The sequence below is a fragment of the Bacillus rossius genome, chromosome 2 (genome assembly GCF_032445375.1).
Source record: "Bacillus rossius redtenbacheri isolate Brsri chromosome 2, Brsri_v3, whole genome shotgun sequence".
In the NCBI taxonomy this organism is placed as follows: domain Eukaryota; kingdom Metazoa; phylum Arthropoda; class Insecta; order Phasmatodea; family Bacillidae; genus Bacillus; species Bacillus rossius.
The window spans coordinates 97697129-97717609 of record NC_086331.1 but is presented as its reverse complement, the minus strand read 5'-3'; the positions used below and the strand labels follow the sequence as shown (position 1 = coordinate 97717609).

At 34.6% G+C, this 20481-nt stretch overlaps 1 long non-coding RNA gene across 5 annotated transcripts; it reads left to right on the top strand.

Annotated features, from left to right (window-relative positions):
- Nucleotides 1–336: 336 nt before the first annotated feature.
- On the top strand, nucleotides 337–19860 carry LOC134529499 (uncharacterized). 5 transcript variants are annotated; one of them, XR_010074615.1, is made up of 6 exons: nucleotides 362–755; nucleotides 4317–4485; nucleotides 6747–6831; nucleotides 12739–12813; nucleotides 18764–18930; nucleotides 19480–19860. It is a non-coding gene; the product is annotated as an uncharacterized LOC134529499 (long non-coding RNA). The 5 variants fall into 5 exon arrangements; XR_010074616.1 differs by having other exon boundaries at nucleotides 365–755; nucleotides 4364–4485; XR_010074618.1 differs by having other exon boundaries at nucleotides 337–755; nucleotides 4364–6831.
- The last annotated feature ends 621 nt before the right edge of the window (nucleotides 19861–20481 follow it).

Genomic DNA, 20481 nt, shown 5'->3' with positions numbered 1-20481 from the left:
TAATTATTTATAGCAATGCGAAAATTAATTTGGAAAAGGGTATGGGACAATCGTCCCTTATTGCGGATACAGTTGAATTTTGAAATAAAATATTAAAATAAAGAAATTGGCTGTGTTTGTGATGCAAAGCTAGGTATATTATTACCAAATTAAATTGAAATTGAAAATATGTATAAAACGTATAGAAACATTTGTTCCGTGCAACGTATCCAATTGTATTTTAACGTAAAATACTAAAGTAAGCAGTTAAATGTGTTTGTGATGCGAAACTGTAGCATAACCAAACTATAATTGTGAAAATATTAAATATAAAACTTCGGTACAAACTGGATACGCAATAAGGAAAAAAATACCCAAAATAGCAAATTCACAAGGTTTTCAACTGTCTGATATTCATTTACTTAGGTTCACTATAGATGTTAAAACAAATTGAACGTTGATGAAACAACCGAATACCAATGTTGACCACCTTGCGCATTTTCATTTTTGTGTTGCGTATATTCCGTATAGATTGTCTCTGGTTGCGTTGTTAAGATGGCGGTGTTGTTTCTAAACGTGCTGTGAATATGATTTTAAAAAATGCTTAGAGCATCCGACTTACTTAGACTTTCTGTGCCAGGAGATGTTAATTTTACTCAACATAAAATAATGAGAACGTTGTTTTGTTTAAAATGATTTTCACGTACTTGTTCCAACTAAATTTATGTTAAAAATAAAAAGCGACATAGAATGCTCTTGGAGCCGTTTACAGTCAGGTAAGTAAAATATATGCAAAAACTTTGCAGGTTAATAAAATAGATAATAACTTTACTTTGCTCCAGGTCAAGACTGTGCAAGCCGGCCGGGATTAGTCAAGATCCTGATTTCATAACAATACTGATAACATCACCAAGATAGCATCGCTTGTGTCATTACCACACCCCTACATTCTTACTGGTCAAGCGCGGGAAACTATGAACACAATAGTTCTCACATATTTAATTTTTTGAATATTATAATTTTTGGTATTGTAAACTAGACTATAGTCTATTTTGCGATACCGATATTTCATTATAATAAGAAACAAATAATTATATTGAACAATAAAAGTTGCAGAAAAAGTGGTGAATTATGGGGAATGAAGTAGTACCGGTATCGCAGACTAGACCAGGTGGGATTGTATTTCTTCATGATACTTATGAAATATTAAAATTATATGCCAGTATCACAAAACAGACTACACGGGTGGGACTGTATTCATTCTACTTCATGATACCAATGAAATATTAAGTAGGAAAATCTCAAAATATACTATACCACATGGAAACTCTAGTCTGCCTCATGATACTGTGAAAATATTATGGTAAAATATCTCTGTTTCACCAAATGAAATACTGTTATCACTAAACAACTAAGACCTGGTAGAATTTAAGTCTACTTTACGATAACCTAAAATTATAATTTACTTAAAAAATTAAATAAGTAAAAATTAATGTGTGCTATCTTGCCAAAACCCATAAATTTCCCTGCTTATTTCATAAGAACATACAGGTTGTAATTGCTTCAGCACAGCCTTGTTGGTGACTTCATCAATATCCCTACCATATCGTGATAAACATAGGTATAATTTTTTTTATTAGCTGACCTACCTGCGCCAAAATGTTTGCTTTGTTGTTTCACTTCAATGGTTGCAAAACTAACCTAACACACAACTCACCTCTCACCTAAAGCATCAAACAAATTGCACATAAAACTACAAATCACAAACATTTAGTAGCTACAAAAACCCTCTTACTTTTCTTGGCTTTATGGCAATCTTTTACTAGGTATCAATATTTCTCTTGTAGATATTAAATTTATACCAAAAACAATTTCCATTTCTCTATTTAATTTATTATATATCATGAAAAACGAACTGTCATTTTCCTGTTCACTACTACAATCACGCTACCACACATTCATTCTCTACACTGCACCATTATATTAATTTAATGTAAATAAACATGACCTTGCACTTGTCTCGTGACTAGTACCTATAATTATTTCCACACGTAGCCAATAAATCTCTTTATAATTCCTTATTACTTATTGTGTACTTATTTATTCACTTTATAAAAATATTTATTTTCTTAGTAATTCACTCCTCGTACCAAGAGCGCTCCAAAACTCAACTATCATTCATCTTTTTTATTTCATGGCACTATTTTGTGTTTCGCTGTTGCCAATGTTTTCCTTTGTTCCCCAATTCAATTTGTTATCATTGGCATTGCAAATGACATCATACATTTCCCCTACTTTATTTCCAACCAATAGGAATCCGGTATCATAAAATGAACTTGACCCAGCTGAAAGGTACGTAATGTGAGTTGAAGGTCACGGCCGGGCGGGCAATTTAACCAGCTGACTAATGATAAGAACAAAAACCACCTAGCTCCCGTTACGCGGTGTCATATTTGTCATACAGAATATTCTATGGTAGGCTTAAGTATTCAATGGTGGGCTTATAAAGATAAATGGTGCCAAATATTTATATTTGAGTGTTATTCTACGCATTTATATTACGTAAAGAATATTTCCCTACACATTTTGGAATACGAAGTAAATTAGCCTTGCTATTTATGGAGACTAATGCTTCAGAATATACAATGTCAAATAACACAAATATTTTTAGGTTCATAGGCATTAGTGGTGCTAATATAGGGATTAGTGTATTCTTAAGTAAACACAAGAGTCTTGAAAAAAATATTGCACTTGCTTCATGGTGGAGTTTCTGCAAACATGTGTCTTTTTTAAATTTAAATGTTCAAAAAAAGCATTCAAAATTTAAAAAAAAATTATTATAGGAAATCGTATTTATAATGTAAGGAATAATTTAACTAAAGGAAAGCATTATCTGAGCAGCACTTTTAATTTTGTTATCTTTAAAAGATTTGTGCAATGGGAGTTCATGACTTGATGTAAGTTTTTGGACATACGCCATTGCTAAGAACTTTTTCTGTTGAAGAAAAAAAAACTAATAAATAAAATAATTAAATAAAAATACCTAAAAAAGACAAAAAACACACAAAATTAAGCAAACAATTGCTGTTGTCAACAAGGTTATGAACACCACAAAATATTCCCAAACAGGAATTTGGTCAACAAACAAAGATAAACAAAGAAAAAAGAAAAATGTACTAAGAGAACGAAAAAAAACCCACAAATGATGACAACACAAAAATATTGAACCCAAAATAATTCAGCACAACAGTTGAAACGAGACAAAAACACGACAAAATGAAAACTATTGTATTTGTTTGTCTTTTCGTTTTGTCGTGTTTTTGTCTCGTTTCAACTGTTGTGCTGAATTATTTTGGGTTCGATATTTTTGTGTTGTCATCATTTGTGGGTTTTTTTTTTCCTTCGTTCTCTTAGTACATTTTTCTTTTTTCTTTGTTTTTCTTTGTTTGTTGACCATATTCCTGTTTCGGAATATTTTGTGGTGTTCATAACCTTGTTGACAACAGCAATTGTTTGCTTAATTTTGTGTGTTTTTTTGTCTTTTTTGGGTATTTTTATTGATTTATTTTATTTATTAGTTTTTTTTTTCCTTCAACAGAAAAAGTTCTTAGCAATGGCGTATGTCCAAAAACTTACATCAAGTCACTTTTAATTTTAATTTATGGATCAATACCTCTTAATGGTAAGTTCAGAACTGTTTTATTTCTAATTTAGCTTTAGATTAGAACCTTAAATGATTTACTCTAACTTTTTTTTGGAACATTAATTTGTAAATAATTATATCACTAAATGTTATGTTTGAAAATTTAGCTTTTGAATACAAACACAACAATTTTTGCAGTTATCACTATTAAGCAAATTCCTTGAAAAATTCAATTTTGTACCTTGAAAACCTGAAAATGTGCATAAATTTAAAATCCAAGTTTGGTGGACACCCTGATTATGCAAGTTGAAACAAAAGCTTATGGTTTTGTGGTCTTTTGTTTGAAATTCCTGCTGAAATGACTACTCTAACATAGTGACGTTGTGATGTCACCTGGTGAAAGTGGTGGTGTTAAATAACTAGCAGAGTTGCCCCTTCTCTCTGTTTCCCTGTTATCGCAGACTTGGAATTCATAAATTTTGAATGTGTCAACAGCTGAAAGTCTATTAAGCAATGGAAAATCAGTACAGATCAACCATAGCCAATGATAATGTTCTTGTATTGCTGCTGATGATGGGGTTATAGGGGAAGATGCTGAACGATGAAACAAAGCGTTGCAATGGGGTCCACTTCCTAACCCCCGCTCCTAAAAGAAGTAGAAGCCATTTGACCTATGTACGTCTTGTTGTTGAAGGTCTGCAGGCCCCCATCCAATTGTTGTTCACCTTATGTTGACATCAGGGATGGGAAGATCCTCCAAGCTCCCGTCTGCAGGTGGATGTCCCAAGGGGCATCATTTGTTGTTGGTGTGGTGGTGACTGAACATAAAGGCTTTAACCTCTGAGACTCCCGGTTGCTGTCAGGTAAGCAGAGGAAGGTAAGCTCGGTTTGCCATAACAGAAAGTTAAGGCAGCACCAAACTTTGTTGATCATGGTGAAATTGTGCAACGGCCAAGCAGTAGGATTTTGAAGACCGGGTCCAGCGGCCCTTGTCAGAGCTATTATTTAGTTAGTATACACCAGAGTAAAATCTTCTATTAGATGGACTTAACAATTACATTCAACCTGATTTGATAACACCCATATACAAACTATAAAAGTAACTAATAATGATCTGTACTTGCTTAAAATTTAAGAAACGCTGTCTTGTCACCCATTAGTATAGATTGTATATGTTTTTCTATTTGAGCTGCATAGTGGCATACAGTTTGGAAACTTACCAATCGTAGCTGCATGAACAGAGACTAAGTTATAAACTAAAAAAAAATGAATTCATCTGTCTTTATATTTGTTTAGGAAATAATTCAGGTAGCAAATCAATACTTTTTAAAGGGTTATTATTTCAAGACTTAGTAATATAGTAAAATGAAATAAAACTAGTAAAATAAACTAATTAAGTGTAAACAATGGACTGTGTTTCACATATTGTTTGAAACAATGTTTATGTTCTCATAAAGAGAATTGCAAACATGCTTCTCTGTTTATGAATTTCACATATTTCTGTATAAAAATTAATTCTTTAGTGGTTGATAATTTTTCAGCTAACCTATTATCATAGTTCTATTTCAAGACTTAGTAATCTAGTAAAATGAAATAAAACTAGTAAAATAAACTAATAAAGTGTAAACAATGGACTGTGTTTCACATATTGCTTGAAACAATGTTTATGTTCTCATAAAGAGAATTGCAAACATAAGACAGATTACCATGCTTATATGTTTATGAATTTCACATATTTCTCTATAAAAATTATTCCTTTAGTGGTTGGTTGATAATTTTTCAGCTAACCTATTATGATAGTTAGTTTTTGTGTTTTTTTTTTTTGTTTTTTTGTTTAGGAAAGTGAGTTAATCATTCATTTAACTTAAAATTTCATACATTCACTATATTGTTCAGCCATAGTTTCAATCTTCATATTTGTTTCATCAGGTCTTATGTCATTCTTCCAAAATATAAATTACATACCCAAGAAATAAATTAAATACCTTTTCACCCAAAATTTCTAACCTAATTTATTATTGCCTTTTGATTCTATGGTTCTTAAATTTGTTGTCAACTCTGAAACCTTGCTCCTTGTGAAGCTTCAACTTCAGGGGCAATGGCATCCCTAAAAATTAGCATATAAATTTATTTTATTTATACATTGCTGGAACATGTCTTCCAAGGAGAACATACTTTTTATAACATTAAATTGTCAGAATAAGATTACTACATTTCCACTTAAAAGTCCTACGGTTGCTGGGTAACAATAGAAAACACTACCCTTCTTCAGAAATGCAATCCATACCCTGCATAGAGTAAAATGAGCTTGATTCCAAATTTGGCAAGTTTTGTTTTCATTGTTATGAGTTATGATTTATGGTAAAAATCTCCCAGTTGTTGGTTACTGAAAAAAAAAAACTGTATCTGTGAAAGACCAGTTTTTACTCTCTTGTAAAGTTGCCCACTTGTGACTCAAGCTCGTTTGGTTTTTGGGTACATATTTCAGTGAGCTTTTTCTACTACTATGGCTTGATATAAAAAAAAACACTTTGCAGTTTTCCTCATGGTGTGAATTCGAACACAAATGCATACACCTCAGGCAGCCCACTTGGTTGGAATGGTGAGTGCTTGCACTTTTAAGGCATGGCCTGCATTGTAATGCTGGACCAGATGGGGTGGCTAAGCCATTTAGCACTGTTAGGCAGTCAACCAGAGGCTCGAGGTGGCACCTATGCTAGACACCCTTCGGTGATCCATTTTCAGGCATCTAGTTGGCGCTTCACTGAAATGACCCATGCTCAGTCACAGTGGTTGATGGTTAAGTGGTGCAATCTCTGGCCTCTCATCAAGGTGATCTGGGTTCAATTCCCAGTGAGATCAGACCCAAAGATTTTTGCAAGTGGGAAACATGTGGTTGTTGACAGGAGCTGGTGGGTTTTCTCAAGGTACCTACTCCTGTTTTACACCATCAATGCATCCTATCTCTTCTCCATTCACATTTTTCAACCCTTCATTGTCTCTCGTGACTTTGATGTTGACGAGAAATTAAGCTACAACTTATTAATTCATTTATATAGTCATTGTCATGTTGTATAGCCATCCTTTCTGGTGCATATTAGGTTAACAGAGTCATTGTTCTCAGGGATGACTTTCACCTGAACTGGAGGAGCCCCCAAAGCAAGTGACCCCACAGCCTGATCTCAGTGGACTGGCAGCCAGAAAACAAGGTGAGAGGAAAATAGAAGTGTATGAACATTTTTTAATTGGTGGACTCAGTGATAAATATCACAAAAATATTTCATTTATGGCTACCAGTACAAGATTTTGCATAGTGCTTGTATGCATACCAGAGAACAAAAACTGCCAGGACACATTTGATAAGACACTTGTGTTGTCATCATTTAAATAACCACTTTGAGTAGGTAAATGCATAGGTTTGTTTGGTGGCCCAGAACTCATTACCAGCAATAATGTTGAAAATTTTATTTACTTTTTAAGAGCTCTTACAGAAAGCTACAAAAATGGTACATGGTATTTTTTTGGTTTGGATCAGGCCTTCCCATTTTTATATATTTTATTCATATTCAAAAATATTTGAAAAGTAAAATGGATTGACGAGAAAACAGCGACATTCACAGATATTTAATGTACAATTGGGCTGATATTTTACCCTCTTAAATTATGTTCCTGTGAGTATTTACATTTTACTCCGGTATTAACTTGTAATATTTTTAATACCCCTTCAAGCAAAGAAAGTGGTATTACTTAAGTATGGACACGAGAAAATTTATTTAATTGATTTATCTCTCTTAGTTTCAATAAGCCTGTACTTTCAACATATACCCATATTATTTTGCTTCGTACAGTTAAATTACAGCCAAACCTTATGTGAATTTAGATTTCAAATACTATTAAAGGATTTTTAAATGTTACAAACAGGATTTAGAAAAACATCTTGGTGGCAGGCCTGGTTTAGATGTTATTGCAAAAACAGCATGGAAGGGAGGGTAAAACAAGAGTCTCATTGAATATAAATACTGAACAGTTTATTAAGTGGTTACTTTTTTCATCCAAACTTGTAAGTGGTGTGTTGGAACTACTTAAGATAATAGGGTTTTAGATAATTAAGTTCCCCGTACTTTTCTTACGCAACACTAGTTACACCTTAAAATCTGGTGTAGATTATTTAGTTTTGTAGCTACCTGTTTAAATCAGCGTGATTTTGTTTTTTCCTTTTAGTTAGGGAAATTTAATTTAAAACCTTTTTCCCATTCAAAATGTACATTTTGTTACATTCCAGGTTGTCCCAGCAATACAACCTAGAAAAATAACAAGACTCTTTAATCACTTGAAAAGATGTATTATATACGATGATTTTGAAGTTTGATTTTGAAGTTTGTATGGTTGCCAACATCAAAGATATATTATTCCCTTAAAATATTTGTATTAAAATGAAAGAGTTCAAGGCGGTCTTTTATTATTATTCCTCACCAATAAAAAAAAACAGTAAATCATAACTTACAGTTCCAGATGATGTATCACATTCACTGTAGCGCTTCGCTCGATTAACCAAAGAAAAGAATTAAAGTCCCTTTGTTTTAATTTTAAGTTAAACCTGGTCCCAACCAGCAGGCTTGAAGTAAGCTATTCTTAACTTCATTGTTTCTGGCGAGCTGCCGACATTGCGGCCGCACGTAGCGACGATCGAGCGACAACTGACTTGCACCATGCAGTTAAAGTCCTTTACAAAGCCAGAAAGAAAGGGAGGCAGCCCCCTGGGCCAACCAAACAATCACAACACACAACCCAGTACCTGACCATATAGGGAAAAATACTGAAAAAATGTTTCTCTCTAAAAGTCTGGGAAGATGCATCACACCTATAAGCTCGTTCTGATTAGCCGGCGAGGCAGCGGCCAGCGAAAGTTCCAGTCTACGTGCTGCGTTTTTTCCAACAACGCACAAACTTGAGGCGTGAAAAATAACTTCCTGGTGACAGAATGTCGCACCTCCAGTCTCTTTTTTCTTTTGTAACTTTCCAGAATGTTCTAGAATGTTACAGTCTTACTACCCAGAATATGCTTTAAAATGTGACAAAACACAATTAATATACATGTTAATTTTAAGTGATTAAGTAAATTACAATGCAACAAATAATAATAAAACATGCTACATTAAGTTCTATATTAAACCTAACCCAAATTAATAATAATCACTATTAAAGCACAAACAATATGACATAAATTACTACACATAATACAAGAAACATGAGTAAAAAATAATTATGTAATATTCAGAAAACACCGACATAAAACATTCGCAGTCAAAGTGTTATTCATAGCAGGGGGCAGGAATCCTGCAATGTTACAATTTTTCATTTCTTCTTAAAACACAACAGAGCTAACTTTATTCTACAACAGACACATGCCAAATATAAAAAGTGCACCATAATTTACTATGTTTTATGTATTTAGTCATTGGCACAGTTTTTAAATCAATTGGTTGTCTTAATTTGTTTCCATATTGTGATACTTATGGTTAATCATTGAAAAATCGTTATGAATTAAGCTGCAGGAAAAGTAAACTAACGGTTTTCGTGATGAAAGTAACAATTACTTTATAATTATGCATCTCTTTTGCTGCAGTTAGATTACAAGCAAAAATTGGTGTTACTGAAATGTTACAAATTACTCATATATTATATAATAGGTTTTCATTCATTTTAGATTCCTAATTTAGAAAGACAGATTAGGCTCTTTATCTTGGCCTTGCTAATGTTAAAATAAATTTGCAAGAAATCCACACTTTAACCAAAGTGCTCAAAAAACTTCACAAGTGTAGTGGCTCTCTATGGGGGGAAAGTGATGATGGTAAATTCTGATGCTCAGGAAAAAAGAGAAATTTTGTAGTTGTCTGTAGGATCCTAAAGTGTGAATAGGGATACCAGGGCTCTGGTCCATGTGACTGACACAAGAAAGTACTGTGTATAGTCTGGTGAGGTTGTAGGGTGACAGATCGTACCACATAGCAGCTTTGGGGGTAAAAGGAGTGTCGTATATCTGGGAACTCGGTTACAGGATTCCCAGTCGTTAGCCATTGGGATGCTAATATTCTTCTCCCTGGATGACTCCAGGGACACTTTGCAGGTTCTTAAACTGAATGAATGAATTAATGAATGAATCAATGAATGAATGAGCTTCAACGTTTCGTCGACATCAGTGTCAACAGAGACGAAGAGGGGTAGTGAGATGGGAATGGAGCATTGACAGGAATAATGGTCGGGTAAATGGGCAGAAGCAGAGAAAAACCCCTAGTTCCTGGCAAAATATGCTGCATTTTGCACTTATGAAAATGCAATGTCTGACCCCACTAGGAATCAAACTTGGATTGCCTTGGAGGGAGGCAAATGATCTGACCACTCAACCAACTAAAAAAGTAATGCTAAATGGTGTTAGGCAATGTTTTGAGGTACATTGAGTTAGTTTTTCACTTGACATGTTTGACTCATGTGTTGCACCTTGTGATTTTTACTGGGGATTTAAGCCTTTAACAAATTACATTAGGCCTGTATTGCAGAAGTAGTATGGGGGTGCAGTGGATAGGTTCCCAGTCACACACAAGTAGAATGCTGCACTTCAGAAATAACAATCATGAGATGATAGAAACTCTTACGTGGATAAGCAATTTATTACAAATTTTATTTTTAATTATTTCTAGAACATTAAGACTATTCTTACAGTTTCTATTTCATCATTTCTTAAAAAAATATTATGTAGGAAATAGTGATAGGAGGCTTTAGTCACTTTCCAGGTGAGATTTTAATTTTCAAAAGTAATTTGTAAACAGGATACTAAGTTCCTACTTAATGTTTTTTTTTAATGTAAGTACCTACTTTTATAGAATCAACAGTACAATTTAAGTTCAATACTGATAGGTAGGAAAATAATATTCTATGGTACAAATGGTATGTTTGTAAGGGTGAAATATATCCTTGTCACCCCTCTGTATATTTTTATCTGAATAGTGAAGGATATATATGTTTGATACTAAAGCAGTTCTTTCAAATACATGGTGAAAATTTTCCCACACAGTATTTATGTAAATATGAGGACCCCTATTATTAATAGAATAGCCTACAAGGATTTACTTAATGACAGTAGCGAGTGTAATGCAATAGGTACAGAGCAATTTCTAGTTTTATTGACAATAAAATGACAATGCCTTCATACAGATATGTTGCTCTGTCCAAGGCGGAACCACTCTGCGAACACAAGATAAGCCGATATTAGCAGGGCTAAAAGCAAGTGATTACTCTTAACTTTTTGTGCAGAGTATGTGTGTATGCGTGATGAAACAAGCCCCCTCGAATGTAATTAAACACAACAGTCAAGAAACCATAAACAAATAGTGACAAACACATAGCAACTTAAAAACCATACCACGTTGCAGCTTGATTCGTTCAGTGTTCTGTTTTAATTTTTAAATATTAACTGGGCTCAACAAATTATACTGGGCCCGTAACCAGAAACTCCGACACATGTAACTATTAACATATTTATGAAACTTACAGCAGGGGAAAATCCTGTATAACAATATTTAGAAACTTATTGATTAAATCAAGGGAAAATTTCTACAAGCAAAATGTTAAATTTCCCACAAAGGCAAATCTCTTAAGGACGTAACAAATACATGAATAAACCACTCGTATCATTATATTTAAAAATAAATTCCGACCACCAAGAGCTAAAGTTGTAAGCACAAATTAAAACACGTCCAGGGGAGTGTTATAAATTATCAGCACTTCTATGTTACACCGCCGAATAGTGCGGTAAATGTTGAACTTGTACTCACTTTGCTCCTGGTTTCCTAATCGTTGTGCCAGCTACCAGTCGGCGAGACTGCGCTCGTAGTCGCACTCATTGTTTTCCTCGTTCGCCCTCACAGCGTCCACAAAGACGCTCTGCAGTCATCTCGGTGTTACCGAGTGTTGTCATTCGTCGTCAAGCACTGGACCTCAGGCACTTAGTTACAGTGCCCCGACAGTACGAGAAGTTCAACTCACTCCTCACGCTTGCGATTCACTGGCTCCACACGACGATTGTCTGCAAAGCTAAGTCCGTGACCACACGAGTCAACAAAGTGACAGTTCAGGCGTCTAGACATAATTCGAAGTCCCTTCCGGTATGTTTCGCACTGCTCTCAGCCTAAGTCATTGCTACTCACCACAGCACGCCCAATGTCTTCTACCTGCACACAATAACCACTTCTGATGCCAAGTTCCAGGTTTAACTTACCACCTGGCTACTCACGATGCCGACTTTCTGCATGAGTCCGAAGGCTCTCCACTTCACGACAGGCTAAGTCCCTTAAGGATGTATGGAAACTGTTTTCTCACCAAGTCCAAATTTTTGGCGGTCTCTTTTCGGGCGGCGGCGAAAGCAGTCAGCAGTTTGACAGCGTAGGCTTCGGCAGCAGAGCTGGTGCAGTGTTGGTCGCTCGTCGGGCAGGGGGACGCCTTCCTCGCCCCATTGTTCTCTAACCTTTGTGCTGGGGCAGCTCTATCCACCTGAAATTCACAGGGGAGAATGCCAACCAAGATGGCGGCCTTATGCCACTTCTGGCCACTTTCGGCCACGTCAAATCCCTGTCATGGTCAACTGGCTCCGATGTCTCTTGAAGTAAACCTGGTTACTAATCTGCGCCATCCGGCGTCATGTGGGTGTATTCTCACATGGAAGTAGGGGCGGAGAGTCTCTGAATGCCACGGGTACACAAGTACCCATAACACAGTGTTATAAACTGATAGTCTAGATAAAAAATATAAAAATAAGTCCAAATAGTAAAATCTTGCACTGCAGTTATTTATGTTCTTAAAACAAGAAAAGCCATTTCTTTCTTACTGCAGTTTCAATTTGTAAAAGAAAGTGATTATTTTTATTTCAGCCATGTCAATATTGCATTTTCTGTTTTGGAGAATATAATTAAAACTACCAGCATACCTTACTTTTGCACTTTCTAAATTATCTCCATTAAGTAACTTAAGTATTAATTATTTACTATTTTAGTCACAGTTTATGCTGCATGTGTTGTATAGTGTAGTGTTCTTTTACAATTTTTTTTTATTATTATTTTCAGAGGAAGAGCAGCTGAAACTTTTGGCTGAAGAAGAGGTGGAGCCCATTGGGGAAACACGACTCAACTGAAAACAAAGTATTCCTCAATGCAGCACTGTAATGTGTGGGGATAGAATCCAGTTCCCTTGTACTACCATGTTCACCATCTTTGCTTTTTTTTTATTCCTGTTCCTATACATATTTACAATTTGATTGTTACAGTGGAAAATAATATAGAGGGGAGCGTCTGCAAATTGTGTATTCCGAGTTGAGTCAAGCTAGGCTGGGTTCAGTATTTGCACTTTCAAGTTGAGTCCAGACTTGATTGAGTTCTAGTCTAGTCGAGCTAGAGTATTCACAGGTTTTTTTTAAGGTGTAGAGTATTAAAACAGATGATGATGTAATACAAGTGGTGAAAGTAAATAATGCATGCATAATCTTACTAGTAAAGAGTATATTTTGGTAAATGTTGAAAGTAGTTCATTATTGGTACTAAGACAAATAAATTAACGAAAAAAATTCTATCAGCATCTGGGTTTAGTGTGTATTAATTTTGCTGTCTTGTTTAGGAATATATTAAATATTTTGGTATTTCTGTAGAAAAGTTTTGTTGTGGAAATAGGAAAATAACAACTAAAGTGACAGTTATGTTAGTTAGGTCAGGTAAGCTACATTTATTACATGTTACTTATTATTTATGTATTAAATAGTATTATTAATGTATCTGACCTAACCTGACATACCTTATACCTAAATTTAGATTCATTTTACTTCCCAGAATGTGTAATGTTTTCATTATTTTAATAACCAAGCTAGCAGTTTTTAACACCATTCAATAGACATGTTAGAAACCTGCATTTTAACTATAAAATTACTGAAACAAAAAGTATAAACACAACCAAAAGAAAGGTTAATGGTTCTGCTACAATAGGATGGTCCTCTGACATGACGCTACATGTTAATCTCAATATTGAAAGCTGATGGGACGTGACATTACTGTAGCCTACTGTGATGCTACATGCTATGATGCTGTGACCGCAATAGCCAACTTTATCTTTGGGGCCGTCAGACGGACGTCAGGTATGCGTGATTGGTAGAGATATGCATATTTTGCGATTGTGATAAAACGAATTTTTACGCGATTTTGAGTACATTTTTAAGAATAACGCGAATTTCTCACTTTTGGATAATAACGCGAAATCCTTGAATTTTCGGCGAACAGTCAGAACATTTTTCTCATTCGAACACGGCAATTCAATTTGTAAATACAGTAACAAACGTGAAACAACAAAAAAAAACCAAAGATAACTACGCACACAGTGTATAGCAAGTTGACGAACAATACACAGCACACAAGTTTTCCGTTGCGGAAATAAGTCGTTTGATGGCACAGATCGTATCGATCTTAAACAAAATGGTGGTGTGATCGTGCTCGCAAGCAAGCAGTCGTGTGTATGTTCGATATATTTTGATATTCTGCTTGCCTGGACAGTCGATTATCACTGAGTTTACAGCAGGTTGTTTCTCGAAGCATTGTTTGTCCATTGCGTTCATCTTTATTAACCAAATACCAAATTTAAAATGCAAACACGGTGACGATTAGTAACATCCTGTTGTGCGCAAGTTAAAGTTTAACTGTTCAAATTTTGTTAAAGATAGTTTTCAACGTCTGTGAAACAAATTAAAGGTGTACAATTTAAAGTTCGGCTAAAACATTAGGCCTATTAAAATGCCAAAAGTGCCGGTAACTGCAAAACAGTGAGCCTCTGAATTTTCTCAACACGGTCTTTATGCTAGTGATTCAACCACACTTTTTTGTCGTCACTACAATGTCACCGTCTCTTGGGATAGGAAAGACTCATGTGAAAAACATGTAGACAGTGAAAAACACCAGAAGCGTGTCTCTTCATTGCAAGGCTCATCTAGTACGTCTGAACGCCAGTCGTAAATATCTTCAGCGTTTCGGACAGCAAAAAATAATGTCCGAAAAGACAAAAAGTTGAAATTTATAAAGGAAACTACAGAGACCTTTATAAAGGCAAATATACCCCTTGAAAAGCATGATTATCCTAATATCATGGCATGGCTGAACAAATACATAGAAGGTGCTGGAGACCTGCCACTTGCGAGAGCAGTCCGTGAGAAATATGTAGGGGACATAGCCAAATGCAGAATTTAAGATGCCAAAACTGCATTTAAGGACAAAAAAATTGACATACTATGAGTCCAAACAACAGATAAAATGGGTAGGTGTGTATTTGTTGTTTTATTTATAATTCTGAATCTTCAACAGGATAAACCAGAAATATTTGTTGCAGGAGTTCACTTTCTTGAAGCTGCTAATGCCACAAACTGTGTGAGGGCAATTTTAGATTCACTCAAAAATGTACAATGTACAGTATGGTGATGTGCTCTCAGTAGTAACCGATGCAGCTCGTTATATGACCAAGGCTGTAATCCTTGGAGACCAGTTAACGCATGTCCAATGCTGGGCACATAAGTTAAACCTTGTTGGTAATGTCTGGGTGAAAGAGTTGCCTGAGTTGAACAATGCTATGAGCAAAATAAAAAATGTGTTCAACAACACCAGGAAAAGAGGCACTTGTATGCTAGCTTTCTTGAAGAAAGGCATGGAGAGAAACATCCATTGTTCCCACTTCCTGTTGTTACTGGATGGAATTCCTGGTTCAACAGCATTTTTTATGTAGCAGACTACATACATGACATTGTTGATTTCTGCAAAACAGATGAACTAAAGGCAACACAAAATTCAGGGGTTGAGTTTCTGTGTCCACTCACAGAAAATGACATTTCTCTCATTCTTTGTCAAGCTGTCTTTTTGAAAGAGCATGCCAAGAGCCTTGTAGAGCTAATAAAGAAATTTGAAGGTTCTTTGTATCCAACTATATGGGGACTTGCAAGATATTAAAAAAAAAAGTGAAATAACTTGTGGAATTTATTTTGAGGCAACCAGTAGAGCCTTGTCTAACATGCCCCCTGCTAAAGCTGCTGAAGCTAAAGTGTCCATCACAAGAACAGCAACACAAGCCCTTTCCAAACTGAACTCTCTCATGACAACTGACCCAAGTAGAAAGAGATTTTAAGCAATTCAAATTTTTGGTCAGGAAAGTTTGTTGCTTGCTAAATTAAACCCAGAAATGGTGCAGAAACTGAAAACTGTCCATAGTCTCTACTCTATAAGCACTGAGGAATTAACAGCTGGTTTTGGTCAGCTTCAGGACATTGTACAAAACAAATGGAAACAGACAATTCAGTGGACGTAGTGAAGTCATTGAATGTAGTAAAGCTGTCACAACCATTGTTTGCTTCCAGCTGCCTTGAAGCCATCTGGATGCCTTCTGCAAACATTGACTGTGAACGATTTTTGTCCTCATATAACACAGTCCTAACAGACCGCAGGACAAATTTAAGTGAGGCTAATTTGTGTATCATGGCTATTTTTGCTTTCGAGAGCTAAAGTTTGAGGATTTTGTCCCATGAGTTTATGTCACTATTTTAGAGACTTCATATTTATTCTTGCTGGTTTAGATACTAAAATATTTTCAATTACTATGTATATGTAAAAAGTGACGTGTAAATTCAATTGTAAATTATTACTGCTGCTAGTGCAACTGTATAATGCAAGAATGTGTCCAAAATTTCAGGGTATGCTTAGCTTAATTTTTTTAATTTATAGTGCTAAAACTATTTAAAAAATAACACCGCTTTTGATGTATGATAAAACCACTTTTAAGGGTAAATAACAACAAATTTTGCTATAAAATTACAGTACAACCCTGTTATAACATTCTCCAAGGGACCAACTTAAAAAAATGTTATAAGCAGGAAAATGTTATAAGCAGGAAATCATAAAATTACATCTTCACTTTGTATAAATTACGTGTCGATTGATTAATTTAAAGAGTATAGGTAAAACAACACAATACAGGAGTAATACACTAAGTACAGCAATAGAGTGGAAAATTGGTTAATTTTATTTATAGATAATACCTAATAATATGCTAAAAAAAAAGTGTTGTACGATACAGTTCAGACACAAACAGAAATATTCAACTCTTTTGCAATCACAACACGCGTTTTGTTGGGGTTCCTGTCCACTAGTTAATAAACTGAATTTTTTCAGCTACAGAATATGATTTTCGTTTATATTTATCGGCCATCTTAGCCATACAATAACCTGAATAAAATTTCAATACTGCGTATTTTAATTAAATACGACCGTGACTACAATAAGTAAGTGAAAAAAAAAAATTACGGTAAAGGTTAACCACAAACAAAAGCCGTGAATATATCCATAGAACATTTAACCATCTCAAGGTGTTAAACCTTTGAAACAAAAACCAGCACCATAGAATACAGTAGCACTGTTTCCGACCATGTATCAGTGCACAAAATGTGCATCATAAGTATAACGGAACAAGTCATAGGCTAACATGTGCGAACAGGACGCCATATTGATAGTTGATCCGGTGCAAGTTGTTTAGTGCGTGTGTACCACGTCTATGGTGAACTACACAAATGTAAACATCTGATGTTTGTATATGCGTGTTGTATTTTCTAGCTATGTTTTTGCTCTAAATTATGACTTTGAAGGAAGAGATACTGAAAATTGTGGCAGTTATCAAAGCAAATTTGAACGTTAAAGGCGGGAATGTAGAAATGTTAATATTGTTACAGGCGGGAAATTAAAGCATTGTGATAAATGGAGAAATGACGGGACCATGAAATTATGGTGTTATAGGCGGGAAAATGTTAAAAACGGGAATGTTATAACCGGGTTGTACTGTAACCCCAAAACTGCATGTCTCTAGTGATTGGTCGTTGTTCTATGATGTCACAAATGACATATGCCAAATAAAATGTCTGCTTAATGTGCAGATAAACACAATTTAGGGGCACTGAAAATATGTTCTATTGAATAAAAATATTTCAACAAACAAAATATCCTGTTAAAACATGCTCACCCACAAACTTTTGTTGACTAAAAGTGTTCTTGTGAACATAAACAAGTGGTTGCTCTCACGTATATGTTCATTATTTGTTATTTTATTGCATTACCGTGTTTTATCGCCTAATTGTCGCACATTTTATTCTAAAATCAAGTTTGAAAAGTGGGGGTGCAACGTTTATGCGATAAAAGTATTTTTTTTTTTTTTAGATAAAGTTATTCATGAAAACAAAACCCATTCATGGAAAGTACGTTTATTTAAAAAGTGAAGTATAAAAGAGCACGCCAAACAATTTAAATCAATAAGTCATGAAACAAAAACCTTTTTTCAACTTTAAATAGAAAAACTAAATCTAAGATCTTAATGCGAGTTTGAACGAACTTGTAACTATCGTCGTAGTACACACCACGAAAGAGTGCGGGCCATCAAATGTAGTTAACTCGGCTTTCGACGCTAACGCTGGCTACATTTTTATAAGCGGTGATGCAGACGAACCGATAAAGATAAAGGTTATAATATTTAAAAACATCTTTAATCTACACTTCAGACAACTTCGTATTTCCGTTAATTAAATAAGTAAGTGGTAATGTCCGAATAAATATTAGATTTCTACTTTAAAATACATTGCTTTATATGGAAAAAATGCCCACACAAAGTGCTCGGAATCTAATAGCGGAACCAAAAACATCATGTGACGTTTACGTGAGAGGTTTTTTTATCCAAATTTTGACGCCCTAAAATATAGGTGCAACGATTATGCGTATGCAACGATTATGCGAGAAAAGAGGGTATATTTAATATTGGGAGAATATGGGAATACTCATTGAAAATTTTTTATTAAATTTATGATGTGCTGGATATAGCAGATGAAAGCACAATTTAATTAAAGCTTTTATTTGCAAATAATTAAAATACCTATACAAGTATTTGGCTAGTATGTGAAAAGTTCACATCTATTATGTACTTTATTTACAGACTCGTGATATTAAATAACAGGGGATCATAGTGAATGTTGCTAGTTTTCTTGAGTTTTTTTTTTTAATTTCTTTACTTAGAGCAATTTATATTGTTTTGCAGATTGATGAAGCGTATGATAAATACGATCATCCTGCCACCTATATAAGGATGTGGAACTAAGCTCTTCGTCCAAGTACCAGCAACTGTTGTAGCATGCAAACGCTTAGGATAAGCACCGCGCCAGCACCATTACAGGAGCATCTGCTGGCACCGTCCTATTGTAGGAGGTCCTTAAATTCAGTATTACTTGTTCATTTTCTTCCCCCATTTTCTGATTAACAACACAAAATAAAATTTAACCATATTTCAAAGGATGTACTGCAATATCACTTGGCTGTTCCATTTTGACCTCAAACAGAAGTGTTGTAAGCAGAGAAAACTGTATCCATTACATTTACACCATTAATACCAACTTACCTTTTTTTTATCTACATATTTCAATTTCACAGTCATGGGACCTTTCAAAATGAATTCTTGTTTACCAAGCATTTTTGCTTCTTGCTTAATTATTTTGTAATTGAGAAAGGGGGAGGGTAGAAATTGTGGGAAGTGGGGGTTAATTTGTGTAGAAGTAGATAGAAGCTAAGACAGTGATATTTGTGAACAAAATTCCATACACTTTTGCTCACATTGAAAATTTTGAAGTCTATTTTTCCATTTTATCTAAAATTGTTGAATTATTTTCACTAAAAAATTGCTAGTTAATGTGTGGCATTTTCGAGTTTGTGTGATTTTCTCGATTTGCCAATTTAATTTTTTTTTTTTTTTTTTTACAGATGGGCAATCTGAGGCAGTGTCTATCGAGGCGATTGTTAAGCGACCTCGTAAAGTGCAGTCTCCACAGGTAGATGCATCTTTCCTCAAGCGAAAAAAAGCTGTGGAAAATGAAGAAAGCAGTTTCATTGTAGCAAATGCTGCTTTCGTTAGCACTGTAAATGCTGTTAAAGATGCCATCTTGAAAAAGCAAGACTCCGAAGATGTGTACATGGGCTGCATTCGAGACAGCTTGAAGAGGGTGCCTCCTAGTGCCAGAACCAGGTGCATTATTGATATTTTGGAAGTTGTTGCTAAATATGAAGAATCATAACTGATTTGTATGTATTTTGAATGGTAAGTATAATATGTTTTATGTTTAAAATAAATGACTTATAAAAGCACATTTGTATGTTAATGTAACCCAAACACCTTATCTGTATAAACTAATTTCGATTCTAAGTGCAGATCTGGCATCAAAATTGTGCACTTCACAAGACAAGTTAGCATATTACTGCTGCATTTATGACATGTAGCTTAGATATAAATAATAGCTCATATGTGACCTAGGTACTTGTTTTGAGATAAATTTAAGAATGATACTGTTACTGTTGTAACCTAACCTAAATTACATAGATTATTTATGTAAATACTGTATGTAGGGGAAAAAGTCAAGACCTTTTTTATTTTCAAAATCAGTATTAGTGTGGCCTAGCACATGTATTATTTATTTTTTAACAAAGTTGATTGCATAATAATTTTTGTAGTTAATTTATTTGAGGTTCACCAACAAGTTAATTGGCAAAACTTTTAATGTAAACTAACAAAAATTTCAATTCAAAGTTTAGGTGAGTGGAATGTTTGTATTCTACTGTGAAACATGTGATTACCTAAGGTATATGTCATGGTGTTCTGCTGTCCATTTAATATATTTTGTTATAAGTAGCATACATTATACTCTTTTCTTTACATTTCTCATATACTACATATCAACTTAGATATTTACACCACAAGATTTAACTTGC